Below are 10,946 nucleotides of genomic sequence, written 5' to 3' on the forward strand. Positions count from 1 at the left end.
GTAGTGATGAATATGATTTGGTTATATATTATATTAGCTATAATATTAGTTGTGATATTTTGGACTTGCTTGTGTGTGACTTTCATCCCAGTAAACTCCTTTGCAAGTATACCAGTGTCTCCGTATCATTGACCTTCGTGGGCAGAATCCTCTCAACCAATCATCTTTGAGAGTGCTCGCGACACTACCTTAAGCAGTCTTGCCCACAGGGTCTCAAGCCACTCTGGACTGAACCTCATCTGGTGGTGCTAACCAGCTCCACAGACAAAATGCTTCAGGGCGTCCCCAATTGGATCCACCTATCATAGCTAAAGAGAGTCAAGCCACCTCCTTCTTACCCTACCTTATTTAGGAATGAGTACAACACTACCCCAAAGGGCCCTCTTAAACTTAAGCTCTCTTGTGTTCCCACTCTTTCTCCAATCTCAGAATGCTTCTCCTGACACTAATGCTCCTCTGCCTCCTCTCTGTGGCCCCAAGCCCTCTATCCCTCACTTCTGAGTGCTCATTCCACCCTTGTGCCTCGTATTTTGATATCATAGCTGTTGACAAGGATTACAAGCTCCTTAATTCATCCTTCCGTCCTCTCATGGAGTGTGTGGAGCCCATTTCCCACACCTTCTCTATAATAAGGGTTGCCAATGACTTCCCTGAAGCCAGCTCAATACAGGGATAGTATGAGAGAAATCTCTGCTTAGTTGAGGACCAAGTCATAATAGCATGCTACACTGGATTGGTTGGAGGGTGCTCACTATCGATCTCCCCATCCTGTCAGTACCACTATTTCACCCAACTAAGTTCCATGACATACAACCAACCACAGCTCAAATCTTACTGGGTACTTACAAATTTTTTCCATCACAGACCTATGGGGCCAAAGGTGGGCAGGTGAGGACTGACTACCAGGGGCCTGAGTCATAGCCAAATCTCCTATGAAAGGCTTTCTACAGAACTGAGCATCACAGTCTGGATATCAACCAAGGTCCTGTGACTGCTACAAGAGCAACTTACTTCTCTGGCCTCAGTCATGGTTTAGAACTGTTAGCCCTAGACCTCTTGACAGCAGACAATGGAGGAACCTGCCTTTTTCTAAATGAGGAATGCTGTTACTATGTCAATTGATCAGGCAAGGTAGAGGTCAAAATTAAAAAAAAAAAGCAGGCTAAAACATCTGGCTGACCAGCTTTAGGTAAAAACACCAATTGCCTCTGAAATGTGGAACATCTTTGGGTCAGTTTGACCCTGGCCTTTACCACTCTTAGGGCCTATATCTGGACTATCTTTCTACTTGCCCTGGCTCCTTACCTTCTGAGATGCATACAAAATCAGATGGACTCACCAAAAATGCAACCAACTTTTACTGACCTGTCCCTCCTCTATCTCTGACCAACCTTTAGCCCCCATGGAGCCATCTCCTCATCACCTTCCCTGGAGCCCTGGAGACCCATCAATCACATTATCTGGCCTAAGAGCTTGTCAGCATGAAGAAAAAAAAAAAAAAAAAAAAAAAAAACAGGTCACTTGTCATTAACTGAAGGCTGGAAAATTAGGTCTAGATGGGCTTCCCAAAATGGAGTCGCCAAAGCCAGCAGGATGGCAGCAGACACAAGGAAGTAAAGTGGGTCATCCACATTCCTCAAGAAACTGCCCAGCCATTATCCCTTCCTCACCTAACAATGCCCCAGATCTAGGTTTTCTGCCTCTTTATAACCCACCTGGTCACTGTTTTGGTCTCACACCTTAGCTATGTGAAGTAGCTAAAGTAAAGAACAAAGAAGTTCTTTATCCTGTCTCTCCTTCCCCCAACTGAAGAGCTCTATATAGCCCACTATCTGTAATCTCAAAGTTGGCTGTGCTCTGCTCTTGAGGGGCAGTCCTGGCAGCTTGTGCTCTCACCCAAATAAAATCTTCCATCTTCGCCTCAGAATGGACTCCATAGTCTTGTTCACTCCTGAGTCTTACTATCTAAATATCTAAATGCAGAGAGATCCATTAGGATTTCATTCAAAATTTAGATGAAGTCAAAGGTAATGTGGAAGAGTATACTTTTGATTGTTAGAATACTGACCTCCCACAAGTTGCCTGTTATATTATATTGGGGGAAAGATTCAAAGTACTGTCCATCAGTTTTATCATCATTTTAATAGTGATTTTTCACAAGTCTCATACAAATATTACATGACATAAATCTTACAAAGCAGGGTTTCTTAAACTGTGGCACAAATAACTCCATTATTATATTTTTTCAATATTTATTTATTGTTAAGCAGAGAAAAATAAATGCTGAGATGCAGAGACAGAATGTGCATGCCAAGGCCTCCAGCTGCTACAAACAAACTCTAGGTGATTTTGTCACTTTCTGCATCTGGCTTTTCATGGATACTAACTAGGAAATTGAACCTGGGCCATTAAGCTTTGCAGCCCTTTAGCCACTGAGCAATATCTCCAGCCACAGTAATATATATATCCATTCCTATTAGTCAATAGCCCCTTCTCATATTTCTTAAAGATTTATAGTTCCATAAATCTCCCTACAAAAAATGACATGGTTGCATTCTTCTTAAAAACAAACTGAGCTAAACTCCATTAAATACATATGCCCCCCCTTTTTTAAAATCAGTTGATAGGTACATAAGCTGATTCTGTTTTTTTTACTAGTATGAATAGTCACAATAAACATAGGGACACAGTATTCTTGTATGAAGCCCATTTGAGTCTTTGGGGTATTTACTCAGAAATACTATAGCTGGATTATATGGAAATTCAATTTTTAATTTTAGAGCATATGCCTGTTCTTGCAAATATGTCAATTATGTGTTCATATTTATAATTAGTTAGTGTTATAGTTTGTTGGCACCCAAACAGAACACATACTACTGAATGTATTGCCCACCTGTCAAGCAGCTCTATGCCTAGTAGATATTTATCCACTCGATGATGAAGTCACACGAACAACAAACAGTGACTAACACTTCTGGGATTTTATTTTTAATATTTCTATATTTCCACTTAAGAGTGACACAAAGATAGAGAAAGAGAGAGAGAGAGAGAGAGAGGTAATGGGCACACCAGGGCCACCAGTGACTGCAAACGAATTCCAGATACATGTGCCACCTTGTGCATCTGGCTTACTTGTATACCAGGGAATCAATTTTCAAACTGGGATCCTAAGATTTCACAGGCAGGCTCTTGACTGCTAAGCCATCTCTCCAGCCCCTGGGATAGTTTTTAATTGCTTTTGATGAATGCAGTAATAAACAATCTTTCATTTTTATATCTCCTTCAGTTTTACAACATTGAGTAACTTATATGAGAAATTTTATTGCTGAGAATTTCTTATTCTTTTAAGATGATGTGTCTTAAAAATACATACATTTATACAAGCTACACAATTGTTGACATATACGTATTGTTGCTTTATGCAGCACTTTCTAGTATCTGCAGGGAAAGCACTGAGTTTCTGCTTCAGCACTATTGTCAGACACAGCAGAACTTTTACGCCTTTGCTATACAACCACACCTTTACTAAATTTTATGGTTTGAGATTTTTATTCAAACAACTTTGTGAATCCTGTTTTTCTTTTCTTTTCTTTTTGGAAAATTTTTCCCTTTTCTTTGTCTTTTTATTGTTATGAATTATTAAGGCATAATCTATTTTCCCCTTTGCTCAGGCAAAAATAAATTACAGGTAAAATTGTCTCTCTATCTCTGTTCTTCAACTAATGGAAACTTTAAAACTGTTGTTCTTATTTTTATCTGTATTTCTTAGGAAATATTCTTTGCCCAGGAAACTTTCTATGAATCCAGTTCAGTACTTCACAAATGCAGAGTCTCTAATGTATATGCACATGGTGAGCTGTGGTAAGGTCCCACTTTACTCTACCAAGGGCAGCTGCTGTAGATACTGACAAAGCAAGATTTGGTGGGGTGGTTGTTTTATTTGGAGGGGTGGCTTGTGAAGGATACTGTTCTTATGAAAATATTCTGAATTATCATCAATCCATGGATTATGAAAAGATATGTTTTGTTGTTCTTTCAAGTACTTTTTCCTGAAAAAAAAAAATATCATTCTCACTTCTGCTCTCCTTGTGATTTCCATCTAATAGTTTCTAAACTGTGGACTAAACCCTGAGAATATTGTAAATATATAAATAGGTTTATAGCCTACATCAGCATTCTTAGCTGTCAGGAATGAAATACCATCAACAGATTTAGCACACCATCCTGGCAAAGCATACTTGAGTACCAAGGAAGGACATTGCCATATGGCATCCTGCTAGGTGGTGCAATACAAAAGATTTCCCAAGTACTTGTTGTAATTCATATGTCATGAAAAGCTGACTAATGTTTTCTTCCCTATAGAAGCTACTGTGCCATTCCCTAGTCCTAGATCTTCCCTAGATGGGATATGCATGTCTTAACAAATCTTATGGCATCATTTATGTTAGATCCAAACAAAATAAAAGTTCTGGGTCAATTAGAAGGATATCCTAAGTGGAACTGAAAGAAATATTTCAAGTGGATAGAGAGTGTAGCAGAATGGTAATAGATACAAAATACAAAGAGCAAAAAGGTCACAAAACAAGCCTGTTAATAATGCTCTATCTGAAATTCCATTAGTTGCATGTTATTACCTTTGACGTTAGGACAGAAAGTGTGAGTAGAGTTATTTATAACACAACAAGCCTTTGAACCTCTGGGGCTACAACAACCAATAAACATTTTGCCACCTGCTGCCTTATTTTCTGACTTTAAAGCATTGCTTCTTCTCAAAAGAAGAGAAAACTATTGGCAGCATCAAACTAATATTGGTTATATCAAAAGAAAGTTCTTACTGTTGGCTCAGAAGGATGACCATGAGGATGGTGGCATTTATCTAGTACCTTCTGTGCACATAGAAATCATGTGATTTACATGGTTTTACTCATGTACAATCTCTGAGGTCATTGTCACTAACTTTTCTCTTTAGGGAAAGAAAAACACAACATGCCGATTTGAAATAAACTGAATGATAAATCCATGTTATAAGATTTCTTCTGGGATTTGAATGTGGATGTCTTTCTACTGTCATTACTCTGTTGTCCCTTTAGTGTGCTGGTATTTAGTTTTAATCTTTTGTGGGGAAAATAAAAGGAGCTTTGAAACACTGAAGCCTTTCAAGATAGTAGCACTGCTACTCATTCTTTGTGAAAGACATGTTGTGTAAACAGGCTGCTCTGATTGAGGTTAGACATCATCTCATTTTAATCAGAAGACATTCATGTGAATTGTTTCTTAGATACCCCCTACCTAGTTCTCTTGAGAGTAAGCAGAGCTGTGTTTGTAAGGATACCCATATTCTTTATATAAAATAATTTAGGATTTACATAGGATATATGTAAGTCTCCTGTATACTTTATTTCTGTATGACTAACAATTCCTAATATATACAAGCTACATAAATCATTGTTATACACTGCATAGCATGATAAAAAAATGACAAGACAATTACTTTGTCTTTACACTGCTATAGTGTGAATATGGTTTTCCAGCACAAACACTCATATTTTAGCTTGATTTTCAATGGTGGGGCCTTTGCAATTTAGAGTAATGAACAATCTTGCTTTATTCTGGGATGGATGTAGTCCCCATGAGTTTGTTTATGTAGTGAGATCAACTTCCTCAGTGTATTTTCTTGCTTCTCCTCCACATGTATCCACTTCCCTTCCATTTTTCTATGGGAAAACCCTCAAATGGACCTGGCTCAATGTGGGCACCCAATGTTGGATCCTGTAGCTTCCAAAACAGTAAATTGAAATAAACTTTATAGGTCACCCAGTCTCAATCATTTACTAACAATAGAAAACAAATGTAACTTTTCTTGGTTCCATAAATGTGGAACCTGACAATACAGAAAGCCAATGAATTCACTTTAATGCAGGAGGTTTACATATATTGTCACAAATCAACTGTGATCTTGTGTGAAAATGGGCTGCATATAGCACACATGCACTCCTCAAAAACTAGAGAGACTTGAGTTTGTTTTAATTCAACCTTTTCCCAGAATGCCATCATTGCATGTTAGCTAGCTACCACACCAATTTGAAGGGCAAGACACAGGAATGCATGTTTGCTTTAGATCTCAGCCCATTCTAATCGGGGTCCTTCATTCACAAAACTTTCATTGCTTATCTCTGGCAGATCAATCACTCACATCAATTCTGGGTATAGAGAAGAGCATGAACGTAGATAGATGATAGATAGGAGGGAGATAGATAGATAGATAGATAGATAGATAGATAGATAGATAGATAGATAAATAGATGATATACTTCCCCCACTTCACTAGAAGTTTTATGTCCTTTAAAAACCAAGAAATTCTTGTAAATTTAGCCATAATTTATGTAACATTTTCAAATTTTTTAACAACTGGAAACACAGATAATTGTTTATAAAATTAGGTAACATGAAGTTCCTAATGGGGAACTTGTGATCATATTAGTTTGTAATCCTCTGAGCATCTCTCTCACATCTTTTCTGTATCATTCAGCTTCTATGGCTATTAGGTATTAGGTATGAGGTAATGTTTTCAGAGTTTTATGTTGTTGAGCAGTTTATTCTTTACTGACATTCTGTGTATTATGTACTAGGGAGCATGTGGAACCAGTAACTGAGACTTAGACCAAACATGGGAAGGCTCAATGATGATTACATAATAAAGGTTAAGAAAATGTGGATCTCCTTCTCTTTTGCAATTGTCATATATGTGGTATGTTATGTAAATTTAAAAAAAGAAGAGAGCAAAAGGTACCTAGTTTTAAGCAATAGAATAGCCTTCCTCAACATTAGAGTAGTTCCTACCTCTCTATACTTAATATCCTGAATGAAGTTCCTATTGACTCTGACATGAGATGTTGAACCAATAAAACAACCACACAGGCTAGAGAGATGGCTTAGTGGTTAAGCACTTGCCTGTGAAGCCTAAGGATCCTGGTTGGAGGATCGATTCCCCAGATCCCACGTTAGCCAGATGCACAAGGGGGCACACGTGTCTGAAGTTCATTTGCAGTGGCTGGAGGCCCTGGCGTACCCATTCTCTCTCGCTCTCTCTATCTGTCTCTTTCTCTCTCTGTCTGTTGCTCTCAAATAAATAAATACAAATAAACAAAAAAAAAATTAAAACAACTATGCATAACCTGGTGAACTGTACATCTCACCTTGTGGATCCCCTCCTTCAACTGTAATGGCTGCTCTCACCAAAATGTAGACTAAACCACATATCAGCCTATGAACAGAGAGGAAAATGGTAGTTACCATATATTTGGTGTGTGTGTGTGTGTGTGTGTGTGTGTGTGTGTGTGTGTAAGATGTTGGCCAATAACTACAAATTTGATTGAGGGGAAATAAACTCAAGAAATCTATTGTACAGTGCAGTTACTATACAAAGTAATAATGTATTCTAGGAAAATACATATTAAGTTTCCTGATAAGACAAATGACATGCTTCTGAGGGAATACATACATTAACTAGATCAGTGGGGCTATTGTATAATGTGTACATATAAAATATAAATATATATCTATATAATTATTAAGGCCATAACATCAAAGATGAATATAAATAATGATTATTTGTCAATTTTTAAAGTTAAAAACTAAAAACTGATGGCATACAAAATGAATTAGAATAAAAAAGCCCCCATCTATTCCATCTCCTGGGAAAAGTGATTATGTTGTTTACTTTCCTGTGTCTTCTTACTCTTACTCCCTCCTCCTGCCTGCTCAGCCTCCAGAATGTGTCTCTGATGCTTCAGCTTCCACCTGCATCTGGACTGTTTTGTTTTGTTTTTTTTCTGTAACACGTTTCAGTCAGATGATGTGATGGAATATACTCTTATCCAACTCAGAACAGATTTCTTTCCTCAATTGTGCTCACCCACATCCAAACACATACATGCATGTAGCAGCATGCACACACATACAAGACACACATCAGCTTTATAGTATCCTACTTGCCATGCATACAGATGTATAAAACCATCTGTTGTATCTTGGAAACTTCATTCTTGATTGGTTGAAAATTAAAAGTGATTTGAAACACCAATTGCTCTGTGGTTTCACCTGGACTATGGCTGATGTACAAGAGGTAGCAAATCTCATGGTATTGAGTTAACTATCTTTTCTTGTCATGTTGACGGATTCTTTGACTTTTGATGTCTTTCACTTGATTATGATTCTCAACGTTTTCTTGATTCTATGTTTTATCTTCTTCTTTCAGTGTGGTTTATTTAGTTTCCAGCATATATTTTATGTGAACTGATATTTTTTTCTTGTCTCTTAGTGTTAGTATTTTCTTTATTGAATTTTTTTTCTTTCTTTTTCCCCTTGTCTTATTGCAGCCTCACAATAATTTAACTTAGCTAGCATCATCTTTTGATACAATTCAGTATTTTCCATGCTTTGGGTCTTATTTTAAATGGTAATCTCTCTATTTATTATTTATTTATTTCAAGTGTTAGTTTGAACTCTTCAACTTATTTTATAGCTATTTAAATTAGAATTTAAAATTAGTTATTTTAAAATCTGTTTATTAAGTCTCTACATCTGCCAAGGTTTTTATTATGATAGCACATATGTTCTGCATGTAACTGTGCAACACCAAGAATGTGTAATTCCTGACATAGAGTAGATGTTGGCTAGGTTATAATAAGATGAGAAAGAAAATCACGCAAAGTAGGAACATGACTTTCAGGTAAAATAGTGTATATTACAAATTTAATAGTATATTAATAGAAATGCACTTAATTTAATGAATGTTGGAAAACTTATTCCAGTAAAAATGCATGCCACCAGAATTCCTACACTAGTGTAATATTTTACTGACCTAAGCCAGAAAATGTAGGAATCAGAAATTATAAAAAAGAAGAAAGCTGTAGTTTTTAACAGTACAAAATGAGGAAAAGTGAAAGCACAGTACTGAATGAAGAAAAGCATGTTCACAGCTACATAGCTTTCTTCAGCAAAAGTCTCAGGCAAGAACAACTGAAAATTGTTTTGCAGAGACATCCTGGTCATGATCCCCTATCCTCACCAGGATCCCAGGATATAAAATTATTTATTCAAACAAAGTACATGGCAGTAAAGTATGTTGTTCAGTTCATGTTAGAATAGCAATTGAGGAAGACGTTACAGGGGATTGTTTATAAAGATCATGTGAACATGGCCACAATTTAAAATGAAGGATAGTGTCCTTTGAGAACAACTTGAGAGGCTTGGTTCTTTAGACACCTTGGAGCTGTTTCAGGTGCTTCTGCAATCAGTGCAAAGGTTTGTGCTTTAGACAGGTGTAATAGGTCAGATATCTAGAGGCTGAGGCAGGATAATCACTTAATCCTAGACCTAGGGAGGCTGAAGTAGGAGAATCATCATGACTTTTAAGCCTGTCAGGGCAACAGAGTGTGATCCAGATGAGCCTGGGCTAGAGTGAGACTCTTACACACACACAAAAAAGGGCTAGGAGTGGTAAAAATCCATATTACTTCCTTTCTTTTCTCTGCTCCTAATTTTTATTTTCATGGAAGAAAATATTTACACTGAAAGTATGAATACAAGACTATATTCCTATGTTGGTTTTAGGAATGATTTTCAATTACGAACAAGAGTATCAACTCTATTTTCTTAGATTTTCCTTTGTCTATGGGTAGTATGCCCTAAACTGAGGTGTTGAAGAGATTGAAGAGAAACTGAAATTCATTCAAAAATGTATAACAATCTGGACTTGTCCAGTAAGATGCTATGTGAGCTTTTGAAGGTCATTTTAGGTGTCAGTATGTAACCTCTGTGATATAATCAACAGGGCTTATACAGAAAACTAACTGGGAACAGATCCTTTCTTGGATAAGATGAAAAGCAGTTCTACATTGTATTTAGTGGGTGACAGAAGTCAATGAGGTCACTATTACATTTTGGTTTTAAGCAGGACTTGAAACACAGTAAGAAGCCAAATGATCAACATGATGTAACAAATTTCAATGTGAAAGCTTTAGTGACATTTGTGACATTGTGATATGGGGAAAGCCAGGTTCTAGAAGATTTGGGAAATATTTTCACAAGGGAAGCAAATGAGTATGAAAAATAACATGAAGTATAGAAGCAAGGTTCCTAATACAAATTGCTGACAGACATAAAACGCAGTAAGGAAATTGGAAGCAGAAAGAGCAATCAAGGAATAGGGCTAAAGTTTCAGAAGAATTACAGCAACTTATACGTGACTACATGGTCACTTTGAAAAGGAGGTATTACTGGTGACTGTTAGAGACTAAAGCTGTTTCAAATGAAGCTATTTATATAGGAAGTAATAAAAGTTCCATCTCTTCAAGGGATCACTGGCATGCACTCAAGGTAAAAGCATTTGTTCTGCCATCATTACTTTATTCACATTCATTCATTTTATTAACCAATCACCTTTTGTGAGAGCACAACTGAAATAGATAATAGTCTTTCATATCTATTTGGAATCAGACAAATGCAGCCAGGTTATGTTCACATCCTGGAATTCTTCTTGCTTCTTTGCTCACTCATGACCCTGTTTGATTCTTCTTCATGGGAATACAGAAAAAGCTAGACAGCTTTAGTCATGAGTTTTTTATTTTCTTCTTGACAACTATCATCAACTCATTCTTGCAGAAAAGAAAAATGACTTGGCAAACTTATTTCCTTCAGTTTCTGATTAAAAGGAACCTAAATACTGTGGGAACTTTTTTTTCTCCTAAAACCTTCTTTGAATAGGACAGCCAGCAAAGTTTGACTATTGAGACATGATGCTATTCTTATTTCTAAGTAGATAGCTCATTGTTTTTCTCTTTAAAATGAGCTCTTTATCTAAAATTTACTCTATGCATTCAAAATCTATGAAAATAAATTACCAATCCAGGAGTTTACCTGATTTTGGAATTAGCTGTATGCAA

Source organism: Jaculus jaculus, chromosome 7, assembly GCF_020740685.1.
Source record: "Jaculus jaculus isolate mJacJac1 chromosome 7, mJacJac1.mat.Y.cur, whole genome shotgun sequence".
Lineage (NCBI taxonomy): Eukaryota > Metazoa > Chordata > Mammalia > Rodentia > Dipodidae > Jaculus > Jaculus jaculus.